This window comes from Ambystoma mexicanum, chromosome 2p, assembly GCF_040938575.1.
Source record: "Ambystoma mexicanum isolate Mex_15411 chromosome 2p, UKY_AmexF1_1, whole genome shotgun sequence".
Classification (NCBI taxonomy): domain Eukaryota; kingdom Metazoa; phylum Chordata; class Amphibia; order Caudata; family Ambystomatidae; genus Ambystoma; species Ambystoma mexicanum.
The window spans coordinates 1,023,687,337-1,023,711,982 of NC_090923.1; positions in this window are offsets into that span (position 1 = coordinate 1,023,687,337).

The following is a 24,646-nucleotide window of genomic DNA, read 5'->3' on the forward strand; positions in this document are numbered from 1 at the left end:
AGGGAGGACATGTTGGGGTCCAACAGGGACAGGCGGGCGGCACTGGCGACTCTGCAGGAGGCCATCTCCATTGAGTCCCAGGGCCACAGGGAAGCCCTGAGGCAGGAGCTCCTTCACCTCAGGACGACTCTTGTTGAGCTTGAGGCTTCAACACACCAAAGGACAGAACAGCAGCTGGAGCGTCTCACCCGTACGCTCTCAGCTGAGATGCAGGCAACGAGGGCGGAGGTCCGGGCATCCCGTGAGTTGTTGCATGGGGACCTCCGCACACTCATCCTCCAGAACCAGACCTACCACACCCGCATGCTTGCAGCCATGGAGGAGCAGACTAGGGCCTTGCGTGGGCTGCCTCCCATAGTGCAACCACCTCCGGATGCAGCTGCACAGGGTGATAATAGCGACAGCAGTGATACTCCCACAACAGGGTAGCCGTGTGGGCCATGAGCCCATGGAGGTGTTTTATTTTCCCAGGATCCACGCAGGTGGGTTCTGGTGTGCATCCTGTCCTCGGACCTCCTGGGTGGCCTCCCCAACCCATCCCGGGCCCATCAATGGCCATTTTTGATTGTTTCTTATTTTTATTTTTATTGTTATTTATTTTATTCCCTATTTTTTAGGGACGATTTGTTGGCTTCCGTGGTTCCTGTGGGCATACGCTGCATTGTGGCTGGGCACATGCAGGCTTGTAATGTATTTGGTTCAGATGCTTGGGTTTGAGTCACACACACCCCTCCTGCTTCCCGTTTCCATGGGCTTGCAAAGGGTGTGCCCAAGTGACAGTGAATTACACAGTGACGTTGGACTCCCATGAGCTGTGTGGGCAGTCTGTAGTCAATACTGTGTATACATTCCTAGTGCATATTGCTGTTGTGTTGTACACTGCATGTTGCATTGATGTGTAACTCATCTTCTGTGTCTACCTCCCAATTTGCAGGTCCCTTCCTCATGTCTACACAAGGACCTCTAGTCTGGAGATGGGGTCCATGTTGGCAGCAGTGCACCTACAACTCTACATGGCGCCAACACTGCACAGTTGGTAGTGGTGGGAGTGCAGGCATTTCCAGGTGGTGAGACTACTAATATGTAACATTTGTGATGTCATGTTAATGGTACTACGTGCTCAAGTATGTTGTTGGTCCGGCATTGCTGTGAGCATTTCAGGTGTTGCAGGTTTCTAATAGGGACACTGTACATAGTGAGACTAGTGTCATGTTGTGGGGATTACTTTGTTTACCTGCAATTAGCATGACATGGCACGGTGTGTCGTGTGGCGGTGCTGGGGTTGGGTTGGCTGACATGGCACTGTCCTCTTGTTGCATTTTGCAAGTGGGTAATCATTTTAGCTGCTTGAATGTGTAACTTCACAAAACTGCATTGGTGGTGTCTGTGTGGGTAGGGATGCACACATTGTGACACTTCCAGGTGAACAATCTCAGGCTGATATGGTATTCACGGTTCATTCTCCAGACATTCAGGATCAGTGTCAGGTTGAGTCATCATTGATTGTCAGATGGAATGTGCCAGGGCAGTGTGCACTCCACAGGGGTGTGATTTCTATGTGAAGTAATTAGCCACTAGCTGTGTACGGGCTGCCTCCCCCCGTGCCCTTTCCCCTCCCATGCGCAGCGGCTGTGCATGTGGTTGGGGATGTGGGGCCACCACCATGTCCACGGCCAGGCCCCGGCGTGTTGCAACGTTGTGCAGGACACATGCTGCCACTATGATCCTGCACACTACTGGGGGAGCGTATAACTGCTGCCCGCCAGAACGGTCAAGGGAGCGAAAGCGTGACTTTAGCACTCCGAATGTGCGCTCCACTATGCCCCGGGTCGTAATGTGGGCTGTGTTATATCTTACCTCGGGTGGCGTGGTGGGGTTCCGAATTGGCGTCATCATGTGGGGGCTGAGAGGGTAGGCACTGTCCCCTGTGGAGGTGGTGATTGGTATCATTGGTGGGGTTGTGACCTTGCTCAGTATCCAACATGCATGCATGTGCAGTGGCATACATACTCACCAAGCAGCCATGTATCGCCATGCCGCCCAGCTTCTAGGTCCCGGCTTAGGGTGGACATTCGGTAAATGAAGCTGTCGTGGGTGGAGCCGGGATAGTTGGCATATACTGAGGTGATGATTCCCTTGGCATTACATGCTACCTGCATGTTGATGGAATGCCAGTGCTTGCGGTTCCTATAGATGTGCTCAGATGCCCTGGGGGGACGTAGAGCCACATGGGTGCAGTCGATGGCACCTAGCACTTTGGGGAATCGCGCCACACCGTAAAAATCCAGGGCGGCAGCATGCCTTTCTGCAGGTGTTCTGGGCAGGTATATGTGCCTGCGGACTGATGGGCGTGCAGTCATGATGTTCAAGACCTGGTGTAGGCAGCGTGACTGGGTGGCCTGTGACACCCCACCCACTATGGCACTTGTCCGCTGAAATGATCCAGTGGCTAAGAAGTGCAGTACATTGAGGACCTTCTCCAGGGGGCTGAGTGCTTGGGAGCACAGGGTGGGTGATGTGAGGTCATCCTCCCACTCACTCACCAGGTCCAGTATAATGTGTGGTGGAAACCTGTACCTCCCATACACCTGGTCATCAGGCATCCCGAAAAGGCTGGTTCTGGGTGTGAATATTCTGGCCCTGACTATCCTCCTCCTCCTCCTTTGGTAGCCCACTGCCACTGCTGCTAGGAACGGTATGTTCATCCTGGCGTCTGAGCTTGTTATTGTTAAAGTGCGCAAATTTATGCTTTGCGCGTGTTGTAGGCGAGCGTGTGACCCGCGCACCCCTGGAATCCAGTTCCCAGTCCAATAGCGTGTGGAAATTCACACGCACCACGGGATACAGCGTGTGACCCGCGCACCCCTGGAATCCAGTTCCCAGTCCAATAGCGTGTGGAAATTCACACGCACCACGGGATACAGCCTGTGACCCGCGCACCCCTGGAATCCAGTTCCCAGTCCAATAGCGTGTGGAAATTCACACGCACCACGGGATACATCGTGTGACCCGCGCACCCCTGGAATCCAGTTCCCAGTCCAATAGCGTGTGGAAATTCACACGCACCACGGGATACAGCGTGTGACCCGCGCACCCCTAGAATCCAGTTCCCAGTCCAATAGTGTGTGGAAATTCACACGCACCACAGGATACAGGTTCGCTGACGTACTTGCGTGTGTAAGTGCCCGCGCACCCATTAAATACACGTACATAGGCCAATCGCGTGTACGCGCACTTTTGTCCAATTACACGCGATGACACTCTGACGTGCAGTATTTCCACGTGTGCCCCGTCATCACGTGCTGAGTGGGGAACACCCGTGCGGGTCACGTCACAGACGCGCTTACACGCTGAGGGACTCTGGTCCAATAGAATCGCGTATGCGTGCTGACGCGCTTACGCGCTAAGGGCCTTTCCTCGGATTTCACGCTGACGTGCAGGATTTTCACGTGCCAAATCACTCCGTATCAAGCTGGCCACGCGAAAACACACAGAAGACCACGCTCCTGCCCAGAAGGCCGAGTTACTGCCCCCCAGTGCCCCGAGCAGCCTCCCACGTGCCATCTGCTGCTGCCTGCCTGCCTGCCTGCTGCCACCGTGCCCTGCCATTTGGTGCCTGCACATCAGCCATCTGCAGGGGTCCAGTTGCTGTGTCCAACCCTGCTGGAACTGAAGACTCCCGACTGGGATTACATCGCTCCACAGCCCAGCCCCAGGACCCAGTTGCCCACCCACACCTGCCTCTGGGGTTGCCATGTCGGGCACTTCCACATCTGGCACCAGTGGCAACCCCAGGCCAGAGGGGCAGAGGGGCACCAGCTTCACTGACACCGAAGTTGGTGTCCTGGTGGAGCATGTCCTGGGGCAGTATGATGCCCTCTTTGGATCGTCCCGCGCCAGCAAGGAAGGACGGCAGAGGATCTGGGCCGACTGTGTGGTTGCCATCAACGCGGAGGGGGTGGCAACCCGCGACGTCCTGAAGATCAAGTGCTGGGAGGACTTGAGGTCCAGGACCCTTGTGAAGGCCCGGCGCCTCGTGGAGGGGGGCCGGGGCCGCATGAGTTCCATCCAGATGAGGGTCCTGGAACGCGTACGCCCAGCGCTCCACGCCCAGATCCTTGAGAGGGAGGCCCGTCTGGAGTTGAGCGGTAAGTGTCCAAGCATTACTGTGTGAGACAGGGCATGTTGCTGTGTGCTGGTTCTATGATACTTGCCTGTATGTGTGCCATAGGCCATGTATGCATGTATGTGTGCAGGGACATCATGGTAATGCATGTGCGACCAGTGATGTGTGACCCACATGGTTGTTGCATGTGTTCAAATGCTGCATGGGGACCCCTATGCAGATTTTGAACATGAGAGCATGCCAGTCTCTGTACCTGGACATGGGTGGGGGTGAGGGATGGGTGCTGATGCCAGGTACATATATGGTAGCCATGTCTGTGTGCCTGACCTGCGTGTCTGTGACTTGTGCATGCCATGGATGCATGACACATGTGTGTGACAATGCACAGATTCAGTGAAGAAGCCAAATTACCCTTGTATCCGCTGTGTTTGGTGTGTTTGGGGCCATATGGATGTGACAGAGGTGAAGTGTGTGCATGTGATAGGCATGAGCCATGATGCATGTGAGTTACATATCATTGAATGTTTCAAGAGTCCATTGGACATGCATGGAAATGTCCATGGCATGCACCATGCCTGTTACTGTGTGTGTTTTGCCTGGACTGACCCATGTGTTGTGGAGGGACATGATGGAAGTGTACTTTGACAGTGGTGCTCATCTGCTATTGCTTCCTGTCTAGGGGACCATTATACAGTGCCCTGATGCTTGTGTTCTTTGTCTCCCTCTACGCAGCGGCTAGTGAAGAAGAGGGCGGAGACGGCGCTGTGGAGCAAGGCGGCGGGGATGCCCCCACGGCTGCAGCGGAAGGGGTGGGTGAGCCCCCACAGGGGCCTGCTATGGTGGGAGACGGTGAGGAGCCATCCAGGTTGGTGGATTGCACAGAGGAGGAGGAGGCTGCCACTGGGGCACACATGGGGCCTGGTGGGGGCATCCCTGCTGGTGCAAGTGGTGCAGTCCAGGGCCAGGGGCAGGAGGCAGCACAGGTCACCGTGGAGGGGCCTGTGCATGTCGCTGTCCCTGACCCTGTGAGTGCACCACCATGCACCAGCAGGGATGCCCCGTCCCAGGCCCGTCCGCAGGTAGAGGGGATGTCCATGTCACCTGACTCCCCTCCACCTGCGGACGTGGAAACCCCTGGCCGTGTGGAGAAGGTCCTGATTGGGGTCGCGATGCGCACGGCTGTGATTCGTGATGCCGTGCGTGCTTCCCGGGAGGACGACGCACGTCATCACGAAGTGCACCGTGCCGACGTGGCCCAATTGGGATCGGCCATGTTCGGGGGTTTTCTGCATGTGTTGTCCAATCTGGCGGCCCTCTCCTCCTCTGTGCAGGCTATACACCAGTCGTTCTCCTTGCCGTCTTCCGGCCCAGATGCCACCAGGGCCCCCTGTGGACCTGCCCCGACCAATGCAGCCAGCTCGGTGGGGATCCCATCCCTGCCACAGTTGGGAGTCGGAGGTCCAGCAGGGGTGGACAACACAGCAACTGGACCCCAGCAGGTGGAAGATGTGACAGCATCATCAGGCAGGGCACGTGCACGACAGCGTCGGTGGTTTCCATCAGCCTGGATGCCGTCGTGCTGGCAGAGGCAGTGGCGTCGGAGGCAGCAGCAGGCTCGACGTGGGAGGCATCATGGCTCGGGGCCTTCAAGATCAGAGGGGCAGGCATCGGCCCTGGGATGGTGGTGTCTTCCGTGTGGGAGCAGTTGGTCCAGCGGATAGGTGCGGAGCGGCAGCGGGCGGAAGAGGAGCGGCTCACCATGGTCAGGGCGGAGTTCTCCATGCGTCAGGCGTTGAGGCGGGCTGAATGCCTCGAGGAAGCTCGCAGGGAGTTTGAGCTGGACATGGGGTTATCCCTGCGAGACCTCGGGGCCAGGACAGAGTCCCACCTCCAGGACATCGGCATGGAGTTCGATGATGCCCTGGCCAGCAACATCACCGAGTGAGCCGCAGGACTTGCCCGCTGCCTTTGTATATAGTTATTTAGTTAGTTAGTGTTAGGTTTCCTTTATTAATTTTTTTTTTTTTGGACCGCTCGGACAATGGCCACTTTTTTGTATATATTATTTTTATTAGGTAGTAGTAGGTTTCATTTATGGGGTTGGGCTCATGGACCCTGGAATTTTCGTGTATATAGTTTGCTTTTGGAAGAAACATTTTTTTTATTAATTATTGTGTTCACCATGAGGAAATGGTTTTTCATTATTTTAATTCCACATGATTTTGCTTTGGACAACATTTGTTTTTGGATTACTTTGTTTTTTTTATTTTTACATTTGTTCTCGGACATGGACCATTTATTTTGTTATCGCCATTGTTGTATGTTTGATTTTTTTACTTATTTTTCATCTTTAATACATGTTCTTTTTAACTTTCACTTGTGGTATTTTCTCATTGGTTTCATACATGTCATGATATGGGTTTTGACATTGACTTGCACCCATTGTGTATGTGTGTGTGACGGACATGTGTTCATTTACAGACTTGCCATTGGGGTTGTATCATGTAATTGCATTCACTATGTGGGTGGATGCAATCCTTGCCTGGGTGTTTGTGCTGGGTATGCTGCCCATTACTGCCATGATTGAGTATCGTCAAGACCTGGGGGCAGGGGGACATGTGTGGGTGCCTGGTGGAGGGTGCCCCTGCACTGCTGGGGTGTGGGGGTGGTGGGAGACATGGGTGGGGGCCTGGTGGAGGGTGACCCTGCACTGCTGAGGTGTGGGGGTGGTGGGAGACATGAGTGGGGGCCTGGTGGCGGGTGCCCCTGCACTGCTGGGGTGTGGGGGTGGTGGGAGACATGGGTGGGGGCCTGGTGGAGGGTGACCCTGCACTGCTGGGGTGTGGGGGTGGTGGTAGACATGAGTGGGGGCCTGGTGGAGGGTGCCCCTGCACTGCTGGGGTGTGGGGGTGGTGGGAGACATGGGTGGGGGCCTGGTGGAGGGTGACCCTGCACTGCTGGGGTGTGGGGGTGGTGGTAAACATGAGTGGGGGCCTGGTGGAGGGTGCCCCTGCACTGCTGGGGTGTGGGGGTGGTGGGAGACATGAGTGGGGGCCTGGTGGAGGGTGCCCCTGCACTGTTGGGGTGTGGGGTGGTGGGAGACATGAGTGGGGGCCTGGTGGAGGGTGCCCCTGGTGGCTGGGGTGTGGGGGTGGTGGGAGACATGAGTGGGGGCCTGGTGGAGGGTGCCCCTGGTGGCTGGGGGGTGGGGGTGGTGGGAGACATGAGTGGGGGCCTGGTGGCGGGTGCCCCTGCACTGCTGGGGTGTGGGGGTGGTGGGAGACATGGGTGGGGGCCTGGTGGAGGGTGACCCTGCACTGCTGTGGTGTGGGGGTGGTGGTAGACATGAGTGGGGGCCTGGTGGAGGGTGCCCCTGCACTGCTGGGGTGTGGGGGTGGTGGGAGACATGGGTGGGGGCCTGGTGGAGGGTGACCCTGCACTGCTGGGGTGTGGGGGTGGTGGTAAACATGAGTGGGGGCCTGGTGGAGGGTGCCCCTGCACTGCTGGGGTGTGGGGGTGGTGGGAGACATGAGTGGGGGCCTGGTGGAGGGTGCCCCTGCACTGCTGGGGTGTGGGGTGGTGGGAGACATGAGTGGGGGCCTGGTGGAGGGTGCCCCTGGTGGCTGGGGTGTGGGGGTGGTGGGAGACATGAGTGGGGGCCTGGTGGAGGGTGCCCCTGGTGGCTGGGGGGTGGGGGTGGTGGGTGACATGAGTGGGGGCCTGGTGGAGGGTGACCCTGCACTGCTGGGGTGTGGGGGTGGTGGTAGACATGAGTGGGGGCCTGCTGGAGGGTGCCCCTGCACTGCTGGGGTGTGGGGGTGGTGGGAGACATGAGTGGGGGCCTGGTGGAGGGTGACCCTGCACTGCTGGGGTGTGGGGGTGGTGGGAGACATGAGTGGGGGCCTGGTGGAGGGTGCCCCTGCACTGCTGGGGTGTGGGGGTGGTGGGAGACATGAGTGGGGGCCTGGTGGAGGGTGCCCCTGCACTGCTGGGGTGTGGGGGTGGTGGGAGACATGAGTGGGGGCCTGGTGGAGGGTGCCCCTGGTGGCTGGGGGGTGGGGGTGGTGGGTGACATGAGTGGGGGCCTGGTGGAGGCTGCCCCTGCACTGCTGGGGTGTGGGGGTGGTGGGAGACATGAGTGGGGGCCTGGTGGAGGGTGCCCCTGGTGGCTGGGGGTGTGGGGGTGGTGGTAGACATGAGTGGGGGCCTGGTGGAGGGTGCCCCTGGTGGCTGGGGGGTGGGGGTGGTGGGTGACATGAGTGGGGGCCTGGTGGAGGCTGCCCCTGCACTGCTGGGGTGTGGGGGTGGTGGGAGACATGAGTGGGGGCCTGGTGGAGGGTGCCCCTGGTGGCTGGGGGGTGGGGGTGGTGGGAGACATGAGTTGGACATGGGTGGGGGCCTGCTGGCAGGTGCCCCACAGTGCTGGGGGGTGGGGGTGGTGGGGGACATGAGTTGGACATGGGTGGGGGCCTGCTGGCAGGTGCCCCACAGTGCTGGGGGGTGGGGGTGCAAGGGGACATGAGTTGGTGTTCATTAGTTCAAGGAGACATGTGCCTTTGCTGGGGGGCATGCCCATGTTGGGTGGGCTGCCTGCGGGACATGACCAGGGATGCAGGGTAGTCCCCTGTGGTGTGGGCTGCCTGCAGGGGCCATGGAGGGTGTACAGGGTACACCTGGGAGGACCCACACTGTCAAATCACATGTGGGACTCCCCGGCACCCCTGAAATACACGTACCGTGCAGAAATCGCGTGTAAAACTTCCCGCGCACCCCTGAAATACACGCGCCCAGGCTATTCGCGTGTAAAACTTCCCGCGCACCCCTGAAATACACGCGCCCAGGCTATTCGCGTGTGGAACTTCCCGCGCACCCCTGAAATACACGCGCCCAGGCTATTCGCGTGTGGAACTTCCCGCGCACCCCTGAAATACACGCGCCCAGGCTATTCGCGTGTGGAACTTCCCGCGCACCCCTGAAATACACGCGCCCAGGCTATTCGCGTGTGGAACTTCCCGCGCACCCCTGAAATACACGCGCCCAGCCTATTCGCGTGTGGAACTTCCCGCGCACCCCTGAACTACACGCGCCCAGGCTATTCGCGTGTGGAACTCCCTGCGCACCCCTGAAATACACGCGTCCAGGCTATTCGCGTGTGGAACTTCCCGCGCACCCCTGAAATACACGCGTCCAAGCTATTCGCGTGTGGAACTTCCCGCGCACCCCTGAAATACACGCGCCCAGGCTATTCGTGTGTGGAACTCCCCGCGCACCCCTGAAATACACGCGTCCAGGCTATTCGCGTGTGGAACTACCCGCGCACCCCGCACCCCTGGAATACACGTAGCCCGCTCCCCCAGGCCCGATCGCGTGAGGAACTTCACGCGAACCCCTGTAATACACGTAGCCCGCTCCCCCAGGCCCAATCGCGTGTGAAACTTCACGCGAACCCCTGAAATACACGTAGCAAGCTCCCCCAGGCCCGATCGCGTGAGGAACTTCACGCGAACCCCTGTAATACACGTAGCCCGCTCCCCCAGGCCCGATCGCGTGTGAAACTTCACGCGAACCCCTGAAATACACGCACCCAGGCTATTCGCGTGTGGAACTCCCCGCGCACCCCTGAAATACACGCGCCCAGGCTATTCGCATGTGGAACTTCCCGCGCACCCCTGAAATACACGCGCCCAGGCTATTCGCGTGTGGAACTTCCCGCGCACCCCTCAAATACACGCGCCCAGGCTATTCGCGTGTGGAACTTCCCGCGCACCCCTGTAATACACGTAGCCCGCTCCCCCAGGCCCGATCGCGTGAGGAACTTCACGCGAACCCCTGTAATACACGTAGCCCGCTCCCCCAGGCCCGATCGCGTGTGAAACTTCACGCGAACCCCTGAAATACACGTAGCACGCTCCCCCAGGCCCGATCGCGTGAGGAACTTCACGCGAACCCCTGTAATACACGTAGCCCGCTCCCCCAGGCCCGATCGCGTGAGAAACTTCACGCGAACCCCTAAAAAAAACACGTAGCCCGCTCCCCCAGGCCCGATCGCGTGAATAACTTCACGCGAACCCCTGTGATGCACGTACCATGCAAATCGCGTGTGAGACTTCCCGCGCACCCCGGTATACATGCACACGTATTTTTTGTCAGCGGGTGTCCGTGTTTGTGGGTACCCCTTTGCACGTCATTTTTCCTGGAGGGCCACAGTATGGGACATTCATCATGGCAGTATATAGGTGCTATTTGTTGGCGCACCTTTTGGCGCACATTTCTTACAGCCGCAGAGACGCTACCGCCTGCTTTCTTGTGGCGGTCGTGTTTGTGCCTGTGCGCTGGTTTGAGCGTGTGCTTTTTTCCCCTATTCTATTCCATGAATACGTGTTGTAGGCGAGCGTGTGGGCGTTCCGCGCACTTGTGCCCTGTACTTCCCCCGTGACGCCCACGTTTTGGCAAGTTGTTCCCCATTCCGAGTGTTACGCCCGTGTTACGCCTACTTTTGTTGCGTGCGCCGCGCTATGTGCGAATTTCGCTGTGGCCTGTGCGATTTTCGCTGTGACCTGGCGCACGCTGTTAGATGGCCTGTGCGCCAACGTGCGCCGCGCACTTTTTTTTCGCACATCCGCTGGTTTTCTCGCGCACGGCCTTCCATGAATCGACGTGCGCTGCTTTTCGTGCAATTTTCGCACTTGCACTGCGATTTTCGCTATTACACTGCGATTCGCACGTTTTTGCCCACTTGCGCCGCGCTAATTATTCCATGAATCGGCCTGTAAATGTATCCTCAAAGTATACCCTCCTAAAGCAAATCTCCTGAAGGAAACTATTGTTACAGAGCCTCAGACTCTATAGCACTAAACGGTCAGTAATGGAATTGGTCATACAAATGAAACTATGTTTGGTTCTGTTCACTTTTATTTGCCAATATTGAACTTTCAAGTAATGTCTCATTTTCCAAATTGTTTGGCAAGAGTGGCAATAAGGCTGGCGCAAAGTTTTGATATGCTGATGATGAACAGACAAGCACACACAAAGCTGAAGGCAGAGTTTGGGATGACAGTTTATCAGAAACCTCAGCTTGTAAAAATGTGTCAAGGAAGTGTTCATGAAGAGAGACTGGGGAATTTGGAAAAAAATAGCAGGGTTGATAATAGGTTCCCCATTTAATGTAGATGAAAGTCTGCAGAAGTACACGCCATCGACGATGTAAGTGTTATCACTCAGGCTGTTCTAACAAGTCTCATATTTAACATAAGTAGTGCAGGTCAAAGGATTGGATGGGGCATCGCCTATAGAGAAATGCAAGAGTAGCTGAGATCGACCTGTGATGACATCAGAAACCAATACAGGATTGAGTGAAGATTCGGGAGTCAGGGCAACGAACGTTATGGGCCTGGAGGAACTAGTAGAAGTTGGGCAACTGGTACTGCAACATCAAAACAGTGAGCTGCTCCTTCAACACATATGGGCCAATTCAGGGAGTATGGGCCCCAACATACAGGATAACTCCAGGAATTTTGACCAGCTGTAGATGGGATTAGATGGTATATCATGACATCTAGGAACTCCACATTCCTGGAGAAACGAATTCCTATGGGATGAGTGTTCCTGAAATGAAGCAACATGTGTGTATCGGAAATGGACATTTCTGGACACTGTGGCCAAAATAAGCACTCAAATTGAATGCATGGAGAAAGTAAAGCTAGCTCACACACTGACTATTTAAGACCGAATTTGTTTCCAAGGGGCTGATAAAAAAAGTGAAATGTTTGTAAGTACAATGATTGCGTACAGCCAAAGGAAAGGTTAGAACTCCAGGTAAGTTTTGTCTTGATAACTATGGGTATTCCTTGCACATCCGTAATGAGACAGTGCTTCCAATATTACTTACTAGTGTAGCAGTTACTGTTGTTGATACTACCAGGGATGTCTTTGAAAGCGAATATATATTGATGAAGATGAAAAGGATTATGAAAATTGAATGTTCACGAACATGTCTTGTATTATTAATTAAATCGTTCTTATGTTAAAAAAAAACTCATGCTTTTCAGTTGTAATAATAAGGTTTTAATTTACACGGTTAGACTTAGGAAATGAAGGTACGTTGAGACCGGGATGGAGTTACATGAATAAAGACAAATGATGATGAAGTTTTATTTGCTTACCTCTAACTGTATTTCTCCAGCATTTGATCTTTCACAGATTCACATGCTTGAATAGAATACCAAGCAGTGGTAGCCTGAAGGTAGATCTTAGTACCCTCCATTATATTACATTTAAGCATGCTGTGACAAATCAAGGGATTCAATCACTTCTCCCAAGAGGGAGCCTTTCCTAGGGAGGTAAGCCCACTACACGACATTCCCAGGGGTGGTGGTAAGGGGGACGCCACAAGGAGAGACTCACTCAAGTGGACAAGGACTCCCATTCTGATTAGGAACTCCCTTTTTATAACAATCGAAAACAACTCAAGGCTATATTAGTCTCCAGAAAACCAGAATCCTCCTACATCTGTTATTGCAGCATCTCTAAGATAAATATTCATCTGACACAGAGATTAGTAAAAACCTAGGAGCAAGGAAGAATACAGAATTGCCTGACATTGGAACAAAGAAACCCAGAGTTATGATGAACATGATGCCCACACAAAGGAAGGACTACTACTAGAAACTGGGGAAGCCCCAGAGTAGCATCAAAAAAGGAGGAGGAGCCAGAGATCCAAACAGCGAGAGACCCAGGAGTTTCAAACCAGCTGAGAGGAAGCCAGTGACCAGGAGAGAACACTGTTCTTCTAGCAGTGCTAGGGCATGCACTATGAGAGGGGCCGGTCTGGTGCTTGCCAATCCAGTCACAGTCCCTGGAGGGGCAGTGCAGAACAAAGCATAGGAGAGACAAAGCTGTGGCTAGGAAGCACCCGAGCCACAAGTGGAGACCGAGAGAGAGTACTTACCTGGTGATGGCTGCGAAGGAAAACGACCACACTGGGAGAAAGACGCAGAAGCGTGTTGGTACAAGAACATGGAGCCAGAGCCATTCTGATTAATTACAGAGGAACACCAAAGGCGAGTGCTGACCCGGTGACGCAGCACTCTTACACAGCAGGTAAGAGGGAGAGCGGGAGTCCTGGGGACAAGGCACATACAGTAAGAAGAGAGAGAGTCACAAAGGGACAGGGCCTACTTGTCCCAGTAAATGTGAGGACATTAGGAAGATTGAGAATCACACAGGGGAACAATATACAAGTCTCAGTGATTGTGGAAACAATAAGAAAAGTGAACGTTTTCAGGAACTCAGCTAATTCAAACAAGTGAATGGAAAACCCACAAAGGAAGTGAAACAGGTCACGGGGTACCTTACACAGATCCCAAAGTGAAGGCAAGGATACCACAAAAGATAACAAGTATTAACCAAGAAACATTTAGCGAGAGAAATGTGAAGGTTCAAACAGAACTAAAGAAAGAAAGGTAGAAATTCCTTTGAAAGAACTGAACAAACTAGTACAGAAAATAGCAAAAAGCTCTTTAAAAATCATATATTAAGAGGTACTTGCTGGCAAAGCAAACCCCACGAGAAGGGAGTCATTCTGCTGGTCTTCAGTTATTTAGTACAAGTGGTAGGGTCAGTGAGGATTAGCTTTTAGATGGAGGACAGACATACTTTGGACTTTCAACCAGACGATGAGCACCCTAGTTTAGTTGTGTTAGGTAGGAAAGTCCTTAGAATAGGGTAAACTAGACATTTTCTTTATTGTTTCAATAAACATCCTTTAAAATGGAACATATTTGGCTGCTTCTTTGAGGGGTCAGTAATGTGAGACTCACAACTGTGTTTAGTTTTCTTAAGGTTTGACATTTTATTTGAAATAAAAGCAGAAAATAAACTTTAGCTAAACTTACTCTACCAGGGGATTCCCTACATAGTGTAGTATGTAAAGGAAAACCTCTTAGCATGCACAAAACGAACCCCCACACTAAACAGAAACATTCAAAAGAAAATAGAAGCAACATGACTTCTGTTTGACCTGGGCAGATCTTGCTCCACAAGAATGTCCCAAAGTCAATTTCTTCCAAGGAAAAGAAAGTCTTAAATCAAGTCTTGAAAAGTTCCAAAGAAACAGAAGTTCACACAAATAAAAGTCCAATGGTAACAGTTTGTTCTTCGCTTGATGAAAAGATTCCCCTTTCAAGTTCCACAATGAAAACAACAGCACCAATGGTATTCCTGGATAACCTCCTTCCAGGAAAGAATGGGTAAAGTTGAAGACAAAAGTACCACTTCTACATAACACCAACTCTTTTTCTTGCAACTTCTGCCGCGTCTTTATATACAGTTTGTCAGGATACTTCTTAGGGTTTGCTCTCTTCCCAGCAACTCCCGTCTGCCAATTATACTGTGAGAGCAGGCTCCCTTGCCCCGAAATACACAAATACCACTCTGGTACTCGGAGGGATGCCGAGTACCAAGACCGTTGTGGAAGCAATGTGAATGGCCTGCGCCAGAGGCCAAAGGGGCAGTATAAATGGCCTGCTCAGGTGAGGCCAAGGAGTTTGCCTGTGGAGTGCTTGCAGACGGAGAAGCTGGAGGATAATGCAGTGAGGCGCGTGTCCGAATCGCTGAGGTGCTGCAGAGTCACTGCAGCGGAAGCAGTTTGTGGTGGGTGTTGTCGGAAGATTTCTGCTGGCACGGTCCGGCTGCTGACCTTGTGGAGTTCAAGAGGACTCCCCCTCCGGTAGTCCGAGGTGTCGGACATCCTGGAAGAGGGGCTTTCGTAGCTGGAAACAGCAGCAGCCACGAAGAACCAGCTAAAGCAGAGAAGGGCACACAAGGACAGAGTAGTACCTGGTGAGTCAAGTAACGCTGAATGACTCTGGAACGCTGTGGTGCGATCTGCATTGTGAATGTCGGTCGGAGCGCTCGCGAGTGAGCAGAGGACAGCAGAGGCAAAGGGCTTGCCAGTCCAATTGTAAAACACAGATATTTCACAATTACGATGATGTGAAGGTTGATGAACGGAGCGGTTTGCGAATACCGAGCTTATTGAAATTGGCAAGGCCGAGGAAGGGCCAGAAAAGCAATGCACTTTCAAATTGAATTAGAAACCTGTGAGCATGGTGCAAATTCCAGGCAGCAGAGTGAATTGGGACTTTTCAGTTACATTGTTGTGATATGAATGAATTGAAGTTTTGAATACCGAACCAAAGGAAAGTAATAATGAGTGAATACCACAAGGGTGGAATGCAGAGAAAAGTGTTCCCTGATATAAAGGAACTGTGAAACTTCGAAGCTAAAGAAAGCAAACATTGGTACTGAATATAAAAAACTGGGAATTGTACAAGCTGATAAAAAGTAAGAATTGGCAAGAGCCATAAGGAAAAGAAGAACTGTGCAAATTGAAAGCTGAAACTGTGTCAATACTATGAGAAGGTTGAATAAACCAACAAGTGAATGGTGGAAAAACAAAAGTTGAAAGGACTGCAAGAATATAAGTCCAATGCCACTGTTGAGCTGTAGCAGTGGTGGTCTAACTGTGGAATAGAAGCCAATCAGGTGTGTCGGTTGCATGACCTGTAATGGGTGGGCCGTGTGGTCCGACAACTGCGCCTAAACTGAATACACCCCACTAAAGAGAAGTCACTTGACTCATTTATAAGTTTATGAATAAATATCCTGAGAAGCTGGTACATTGTGGACTTCTAGAGATGAACTTCATGATATTGACGACAGAGCCAAAAAGCCTGAAAGCTGGAAAGAATCCTGAGGAATTATGTTATTGAGAAAACAGTGAGAGACTTGAAAGCTTGGGGAAATGAACCCCTTTTGATTGAAAGTTAACTATTTGGAATCCTGGGGAAGGGAGAACCCCTTTCTGACAAAGAGCTGGAAGAAGCTCTGAACTTGTGTTTGAACACTTTTTCATTTGCTGCTGACATCCCCGCACAGCTTGAATAAATAGATGTGAAGGCAAGTATAGGGTTTGGACACAGATGGACATTTACTTTGAACTTCCTGACAGACTATCATTAGTTTCAGTTAGGTAGGGAAATCCCACCTTAGCATAGGGCAAGATAGGCCTTACTCCACCCTCTTTGTGATTTTAATAAAGGTTTGTAATTCAAACCTTTGTCAGTTGTCTGTGTCTACTTCTTGATGCCTTCAGACAAGGCATTCTTCTCTCTTATAAGGAAACCGAGGGAAGCCTCTTTGCCTTTGCTTTCAGTCTTGCATCTACCAGAAAATCTTTTTTTAGCTCCCAGAATGCTTCTTCTCGACTAGAACAGTCTCAGCTTCACATATTCAAAGTGAGTTCCTTTAAACAATACCCAGCCCACTTCCCCAGCTTCATATACACCTTTCTGCCTCCAGTGGTTACCCAAAAACTGTAGCGCCACTCTTCCAGGTTTGAATAACATTATCACCCTTGTATCAGAGGACTATGGGGGTACAACAGCTTCAGCAACTTTAAAACAATGGTGTTCAGTTGTTAAATTAGCTTGTTTCACTTTAACAGGGTTTGGTCTACTGGTTTAGTTAACACTTTGTTTAACTTCAGCCACTTCTACAACTTCTACTTCAGTGTTAAAGATGTTACAAGCAGCAAGTGTCCTAATAGAAACAAGATTAGGCACACGTGACTTAATTTTGATGTTAAACGACCACTTTAAGATATGAGCGTTCCCTCTTTTCAGTCAGCGTAATGCCTCCAAGGTAATCTGATAACACTGTTCCATGCGCAACTTCCTCTGATGTCAAACAAACTTGTAACAATGCAGGAAAGTCGAGTTCTGCTTTATAAAACGTTTACCGGCAACAATGTCCCCTTTAATAGGAGACACGCGACTGCTTGGCAACAAGTTACATATAACAATGGGGAAAATAAATGCTTCCTTTACACATGGGAACTTCAGCTTTGTTAATTTAAGCAGGTGTTACAATTCCCTCGTTAGAACAACTTCCCACTTCTGCAAACAACTTCTCACTTTTATGTGTACACAAGAACAAATTAAGCTGCTTACAGTCACCTGATGATTTGGAGTATGGAGCTTCTCTTTACCGACTCCACAATCCCAGCAGCTGTGGCTGCTTCTGCTTGCTGGCTTTATTTCTTCTGCTGCTACTACTAGGGGCTCTCTTGGGGCCCACACCCCTCTACTGCACGGGTGTCTCCGATCTGCCTCATTAAGGGATGGTCTTCCTCACTCCAGGTTCCCTCAGCTTGCTTCTGCACACAGGCCTTGGGTGGATGCACAACATCAGCTCTGCATTCACAGCAATTAGGCGCACCTGGAAAGCCTGCCTTTTTTTTCCAGTCTCTTCCAATGCTGCCACAGCCAAACAGGGTTTGCGAGCACAGGACCATCTCAGAGCCCACAGGTGAAATCGTTTTTTCCTCTACTCCAGCGTCCTTTCTGTGGTCACACTTCCGTGTGAACTTGCAGCCTTGTGCTCTGCTACCTCTGCTACCGCCAACCTTCCTGCTCCTGCTCCTGCTCCAGCTTCCTCCTGCTGCTCCCTCCTGATGCAGCCTTTTATGCCCCTCAGGTAGGTTAATTGGCTTCAGGTACAGACCCTTAAACCAAATTGCCTGACCTTGGATCTGGTAGGGAAACCACTTGGGAAGCAGCTTTAGGGGCTGGTTGATGCTCAGTGAGTAGATGTACATTGATTGTAATCAGTTGTTGGCCCATTTCATGTACCGTAGTGGAGGGGCTTGAGTGTTCTTTTTCAATAGTTTTTTTGACCAACTTGTGCTATTGTGATGGGTTTCTCTTGTGTTTTTGTAGCTTCTGACTCAGTCCTTCTGTGCTGGCATGCATGTAGTGTGTATAATCCTTTGTTTGTGTCTGGCTTTCTCCAAGTCCGCCCACCTCCCTTGATTGGTACATCTACCTGGTGATAACTGACCTTCCCAGGGCAGCCATCTGCCTGTGCAGCCCCTGCGGCTAAGGGCCCCAAGGCAAAGGGCATATCAGGTCCCAGCGTCAAAATCCTGCAGGAGCAGACAAACAGCCCACCAGATTCCCCAAACTAGTTCACCCAGCAGTCAATTGAACAACTCCTGAGGAAACCAGCCCGGGGTAAAGGGAAAGTGGATAAAATAACAAATGGACAGGATTCCTCTGGTTCCCCTTCAACTCCTCGATCTCTCACTTCAGGAATACCTGTAATCAATGCATCTTTAGGTAGACATCTTAATCACAATATTCTAACTTAATTAAAAGTACAGCCTCTCTTCACTCTTTAATTACTTGTCTACCTCCACCCTAAGCCTGGATGCCATTTTGGAAATTGCAAACTTATAGTAGAGTTGCTTCTCTGCTCTTGTTCCTGTTTCTACAATCAGCTGTATACTTTGTAATCTTCACACGCTAGTTCTAGCATATATTCTTTTGCTTGCTTTTCTAACTTGACTGCTTCAGGCTTTTTTTTAACAATAGAAAAGAACTTCCTTAAATTTACTCTCCGGTATTGTAAATGTGTATTTCTCTTTTTTTTCCTCAACATCCATTAAACTCTAGGAGACTAATTCATGGAATAAATGTGTGCCGAAATTTGTGGCGCAAGCTGGTGCAAGCGCAAAAAAGCTAGCGCACGCCTGTGATTCATGGAAGGCCCTGCGCTTGTTTTTCCCGGGATGTGTGCCAAATCCGCACGTAGCACACATTGGCTCACACGTCACTGCGACATCCCGAACACCGTGCGCGACGCGCACAGCGAAAGCGCACACCGTGTAGCGCACACACCAAAAAGGGGACGGAACACGCGGAATGGGGAACAACATGTGAAAATGAGGGCGTAACTGGGGAATTACTGCTGGGAAACACATGCAATGCCCACACGCTAGTGAACAACACATATTCATGGAATCGAATAGGGAAAATCCGCGCAAGTCAAAACACACGCACATGCACAAATACGTCAGCCACACGAAAACAGGTGGAAGCGCCCACACATAGCATAAAAGTGCACGTAAACAACAAACAAGCATATACAGCGACAATGAATGTCCCATTCCTCACAGCCGTGATCGTGGGAGACCGCAGGAGGAGAATAGCCAGGCCCCGCATTTTTTAGACCAGGACGAGCCTTTTTGGGATGCCCGATGACAAGGTCTGTGGCAGGTATAGGTATCCACCTCATATCATCCTAGACCTGATCACTGAGTGGGAGAATGAACGCACACCACCCACCCTGTGCTCCCAAGCATTGAGCCCCTTGGAGAAGGAGCTCAATGTACTGCATTTTTTAGCCACTGGGTCATTTCAACGGACAACTGCCATAGTGGGGGGCGTCTCACAGCCCACGCAGTCATGTTGCCTACACCAGGTGTTGCCAATCATCACTGCTTGCCCCTCAGTCCGCAGGCACATATACATGCCCAGAACACCCTCAGAAAGGCATGCCGTGGTATTGGACTTCTACAGGGTGGCACACTTCCCCAAAGTGCTTGGTGCCATAGATTGCACCCATGTGGCCCTACATCCACCTAGGGCAAGTGAAACATCTACCGCAACTGCAAGCACTGGCATTCCATGAACGTGCAGGTTGCATGCAATGCCAAGGGAACCATCACCTCTGTCCATGCAAAGTATCCAGGGTCCACCCATGACAGTTTCATATACAGAATGTCCGCCCTGATCCGGGCCCTGGAAGCTGGAAAGCATGGCGACACATGGCTCACAGGTTAGTACAAAGGCTTGTGCACATGCATGCATGTCACACACAGACAAATAGACAAACCCAACCAATGACAACCATCATCACCTCCCCAGGGGACAGTGCCTACCCTCTGAGCACCCACATGAGGACACCAACACGGAACCCCACCACACCGCCCCAGGTAAGATACAACACAGCCCATATTGCAAACAGGGCCATAGTGGAGCGCACATTCAGAGTGCTCAAGTCACGCCTACGCTCCCTTGACCGCTTTGGCGGGCAGGCAGCTACTATATGCAACCCCAGTAGTGTGCAGGATCATTGGGGCAGCATGTGCCCTGCACAACGTCCCAACACGGCGGGGTGTACCGGTGGACATGGTGGTGCCCCGACATCCCCAACCACATGCACAGGCACTGCTCATGGGAGGGAAAGGGCACGTGGCGAGGCAGCCCGGACCCAGCTTGTGCCACTTTTTACACCTAAACTCCCTCCCTTGCGGAGTGCACACAAGCCTAGTACATACCAGGTGACAATCGATGATGACAAAGAGACAGTCAACTGTCACAACCTTAACACCCTGAGAATGTTTTTACGGAAGTGCTACATTGTGTGCATCCCTACCTACTTAAACATAACCAAAAGGAACACATGCAAGGTGCATATCCCACCACCCCCCTGCAAAACAGGCTACGTAAATCACTGGTATGTCACCCAAACCCTCCCAACACCCATGACCCCTGTCCTCCATGCCATGGCATGGAACAGCTGAACAGCCAACCAAATGCACAACACATGACACAATCGTCATTAAGTGCAACATGAGAAATGTAAACAGGCATGAGACATTCACACATGACATGGGACCTGATGAACTCACTTGCCATAAATCTCCCACACATACAAAGGGGCTCATTATGAGTATGGCGTCACTTGCACAGTCCATACCGTACCGCCATACTACGAGTAACCCTGGCGGGTGGCCACTACCAGTGGGCCCGTGTCAGCACATGTTACTTACTGTCGGGTCGCAAGGGTGCCAGGGTAGGATGCAACAGCAGCATCACCTGGAGCCGCAGGGGGTGGTGGCATGGCTGCACCAGCATGTGGCTGGACATCCTGCCCCTGTGGTGCACCCCTGCCTCTTCCCGCTCTACGGCCACCCTGGCCACCCTGGACTCCACATACTCCCTGGTCACCCTGGCCACATGCCCGACCACTCCCAACACTGGCAGGACACCCAGCTGAGCCCCCCATAACCTTTGGTGGCCTCACAACCATGGCATGGATGTACGAATGCCAATGGGAGCTGCACTGAACAGTTGTCCTGGTCAATTGGGATGAAGGGGGCAGGGTACGTGATGGTAGGCACACCCCTATGCTCCTGCAAGGCTGCCTGTGGACCCTGGGGATAAATGATGTTCACGCAACTCTCAGGCACCCCAAAAATACAAGAAAAACATATACGCAACCCCTGCAGCCCACGTGCGAGTAGAAAAACCTCACGCAGTACGCTGTGGCAGCCAGGAACACAAAAAAGCATATGTGATTAAAACACAGGCTAATATGACCTCAATAAATGGGGTATGTGACAAACACGGGCACCCGCAGTGGGAAAAATAGCGCACAATAGCGTGCGTGACTCACCGTCTGCGTGGAAAAGAAATACGCATAGGCATTGTAACTGCTGTGAAGTAATCGCATGTGAACCCCAAAATAGGAAAAACACACGCGTGTCTGATTGGTTCTCTCGGTTTGGCCGTCCGTTTGGGGATGATGACTGGTAAACAGTCGAATGTCGATCTGCGCCATTGCACAACATTTTTTCCAGAAGTATGAAACAAACTGCTGCCTCGATCAGAGACCAGAACTGAAGGGAAGCCATGTAGCTTAACCACACCCTCCAGGAACACTTTTGCTAAAGTGGCTGCGACTGGGAGGCCTTTCAGAGGAATAAAATGGGCCATCTTCGCGAATAAGTCCACATATACAAGGATGGTGTTGAACCCATGGCTTGGTGGTAGATCTGTGATTTGGTCAAGAGAAAGAGTGTGCCATGGAACTGGAGGAATGTCCAATGGTTGTAGGAGACCAAATGGTTTTTGTTTCTGTGATTTATTTTGTGCGCAGACACTGCAGGACTGAATATACTGAATGATGTCCTTACGCCAGGTAGGCCACCAAAAGTTCTCTTTCACCTTAGCTAGGGTTTTGGCGAAATGTGATTACATAATCATATTCGGCAAAGAAAAGGGCCCACCGTAATTGGCGCGAGGACTGGGCCTTGGCTGTTTTGAGATATTGCAGGTTTCTGTGGTCTGTGATGACTAATGGTGTGTCTGGCCCCCAGAAGGTAGTGCCTCCAGGCTTTAAAGGCGGATTTGATAGCCAGGAGTTCCTTGTCCGTGATTGCATAATTAATCTCTGGAGGTGAGAACTTTTTCGACCAGAAGGCCACCGGATGTAGCTGGCCGGTTTCCGGGTCTCTCTGTGAAAGGACAGCCCCCATTGCGAGACTGGACACATCAGTTTCAACGACATAAGGGAGGTCTGGACAAGGATGTCGCAGGATTGGAGCGGAGGTAAACCTTCGTTTAAGTTCCTGAAAGGCTTGTTCTGCTTCTTCGGTCCAAGCAAACTTTTTATTGTTTTTTTCATAATAGTACTGTGATTGGGTGCACAACCTGAGAGAAGTCTAAGATGAACCGGCGGTAGAAGTTTGCAAAGCCAAGCATGCTTTGTACCCCTTTCAGAGACGTCGGTGAAGGCCATTTCAGAATGGCATCTACCTTGTGCACGTCCATTCTGATGCCTCCTGGAGTAAGGATAAAACCAAGAAATTCTACTTCGGTGACGTGAAAAAAGCATTTTTCAAGCTTTTCAAACAAGCGATGTTGATGGTGAGGACTGAACGAACATGCCTGACATGGTCTTGTTCTGAGGCTGAGCCTTAAGAAGTCATTCATGAAATATTGGAATGCCGCAGGAGCGTTGCATAACCCGAAGGGCATGACTTGATATTCAAACAAGCCGTACTTAGTACAGAAGGCGGTTTTCCATTCATCTCCTTTTCTAACTCGGACCAGGTAGGTATAAATCTGGGCATCTTTAACTTGGTCTAGCATCGCTGGGATAAGTGGCAAGGGGTAGCGGTTCTTCACGGTGATCTGGTTCAATGCGTGGTAGTCAATGCAGGTTCTCAAGTCTCCTTCCTTTTTCGGTACGAAGAACAAGGACTGGCTGCGGGGGACTTCGAAGGACGGATAAATCCGTTTGCAATGTACTGGTCTAAATAGGATTTCAAATGAAGGTTTTCTGGTTCTGTGAGAGCATAAATCCTGCCGCAAGGGATTTGTGCACCAGGAACAAGGTCGATCTGACAGTCATAGGGCCTGTGCGGCGGCAATGTATTGGCTTGGTCCTTTCGGAAAACATCCTGGAAATCATGGTAGTCACTTGGCAAGGATTGATACTGTCGCTCCGGGAGTCATGGGGATACAGATGTCGGGTTTCTCCTCTTGGTAATAGCAGGCAGGGGAGCAGTCACCGGGGAAGGTTAATTTTCGTGCCCGCCAGTCTATCAAAGGGTTGTGAGCAACCAACCATGGCATCCCTAGAATTAGCCTGAACTGAGGTGCCTTGATGAGATCGAATGAAATAGGCTCCCGATGTCCGTCCTGGCACAGCAAGGTTACCCTGGCTGTGCACTGGGTTACTGGTCCGGAAGCGATTTCTGTCCCATCCACGGTGGTTACCTTGTCCATAGTTGGCTTAGAACACAAAGGAAGCCCCATCTCTGCTGCCAGTTCTTGATCAATATAATTTCCAACTGCTCCGCTATCGATGTTTGCTTCAACGGCATGCATTCTTGACGACTGTTGGCGGTTAGTTAAGATCACTGGTATTGCAAAGTGCGGGGTCAGCAACTCTTTCTTCTCACTCGACAAACTGACCTCTACGTTTGTCGAGCTTGGTAGTTTTCCGATTCCTTAGCTTCATCCTTCTCTGTGGCCCGACTGTTCTTCTTGGGGGTTTTACTGGACAGTCCTTCAAGAAATGTCCTGGTTTCCCACAATACAAACAAAGCTGTTGTTGTCTTCTTTTGTCCTGCTCTTGTTTTGTTAATGGAGGCCATATCCCTCCAATCTGCATGGGTTCTACAGCATTTTCAGGTACACGGGGTGTGTTTTCCCTTGGTCGAACATACACGGTCCAAGGGTCCGTCAGTCTGCCTTTCGGTCCTGCAACCGGTGGTCTAGCTGCACGACCAGATTATGAATTCTGCACAGTCTCTGGGTGGATCAACCACCTGGGCTAAGACGTCCTTTAATTCACCTCGTAAGCCTCGATGGAATAACGTAGTTCTTTTGTTTTCTGGCCACCTGGCTTCAGCAACCAGTCTGTTGAAGGTAGCAATGTACGTTAACAAGTCCTGATTCCCCTGTCGGAGGGACAAGAGTTCATTGTCTACTGCTTGTTCCTGGGTATGGTGAGCAAAATGTTTTTCCATTTCTCTCTGGAATCCCCCCAAAGTCATGTAATAGAGGATCATCATGGGTTACCGATGGCACCGACCAATCTGCTGCACTACCACTCAGGTATGATAAGACAAAAGCTACCCGAGCTTGGTCGTTTGGAAATGCTCCAGGCCTACAAAGAAAATGAAGGCGGCACTGATTGATGAATGCCACATACTTCCGTGAGTCGCATGAGAACCTTTCTGATGGTGCCAGGGGCACTGTCCTAGGTAACGTGATCTGTACCGGAGTGGGTGGTATGGCGGGGTTTTGCATCATTGGATTGCTTCCAGGTAGTGGCGTCTGTCCTGCCTGTAATTGCAAGTAATGCCTGCTAATCTCTTCAGTG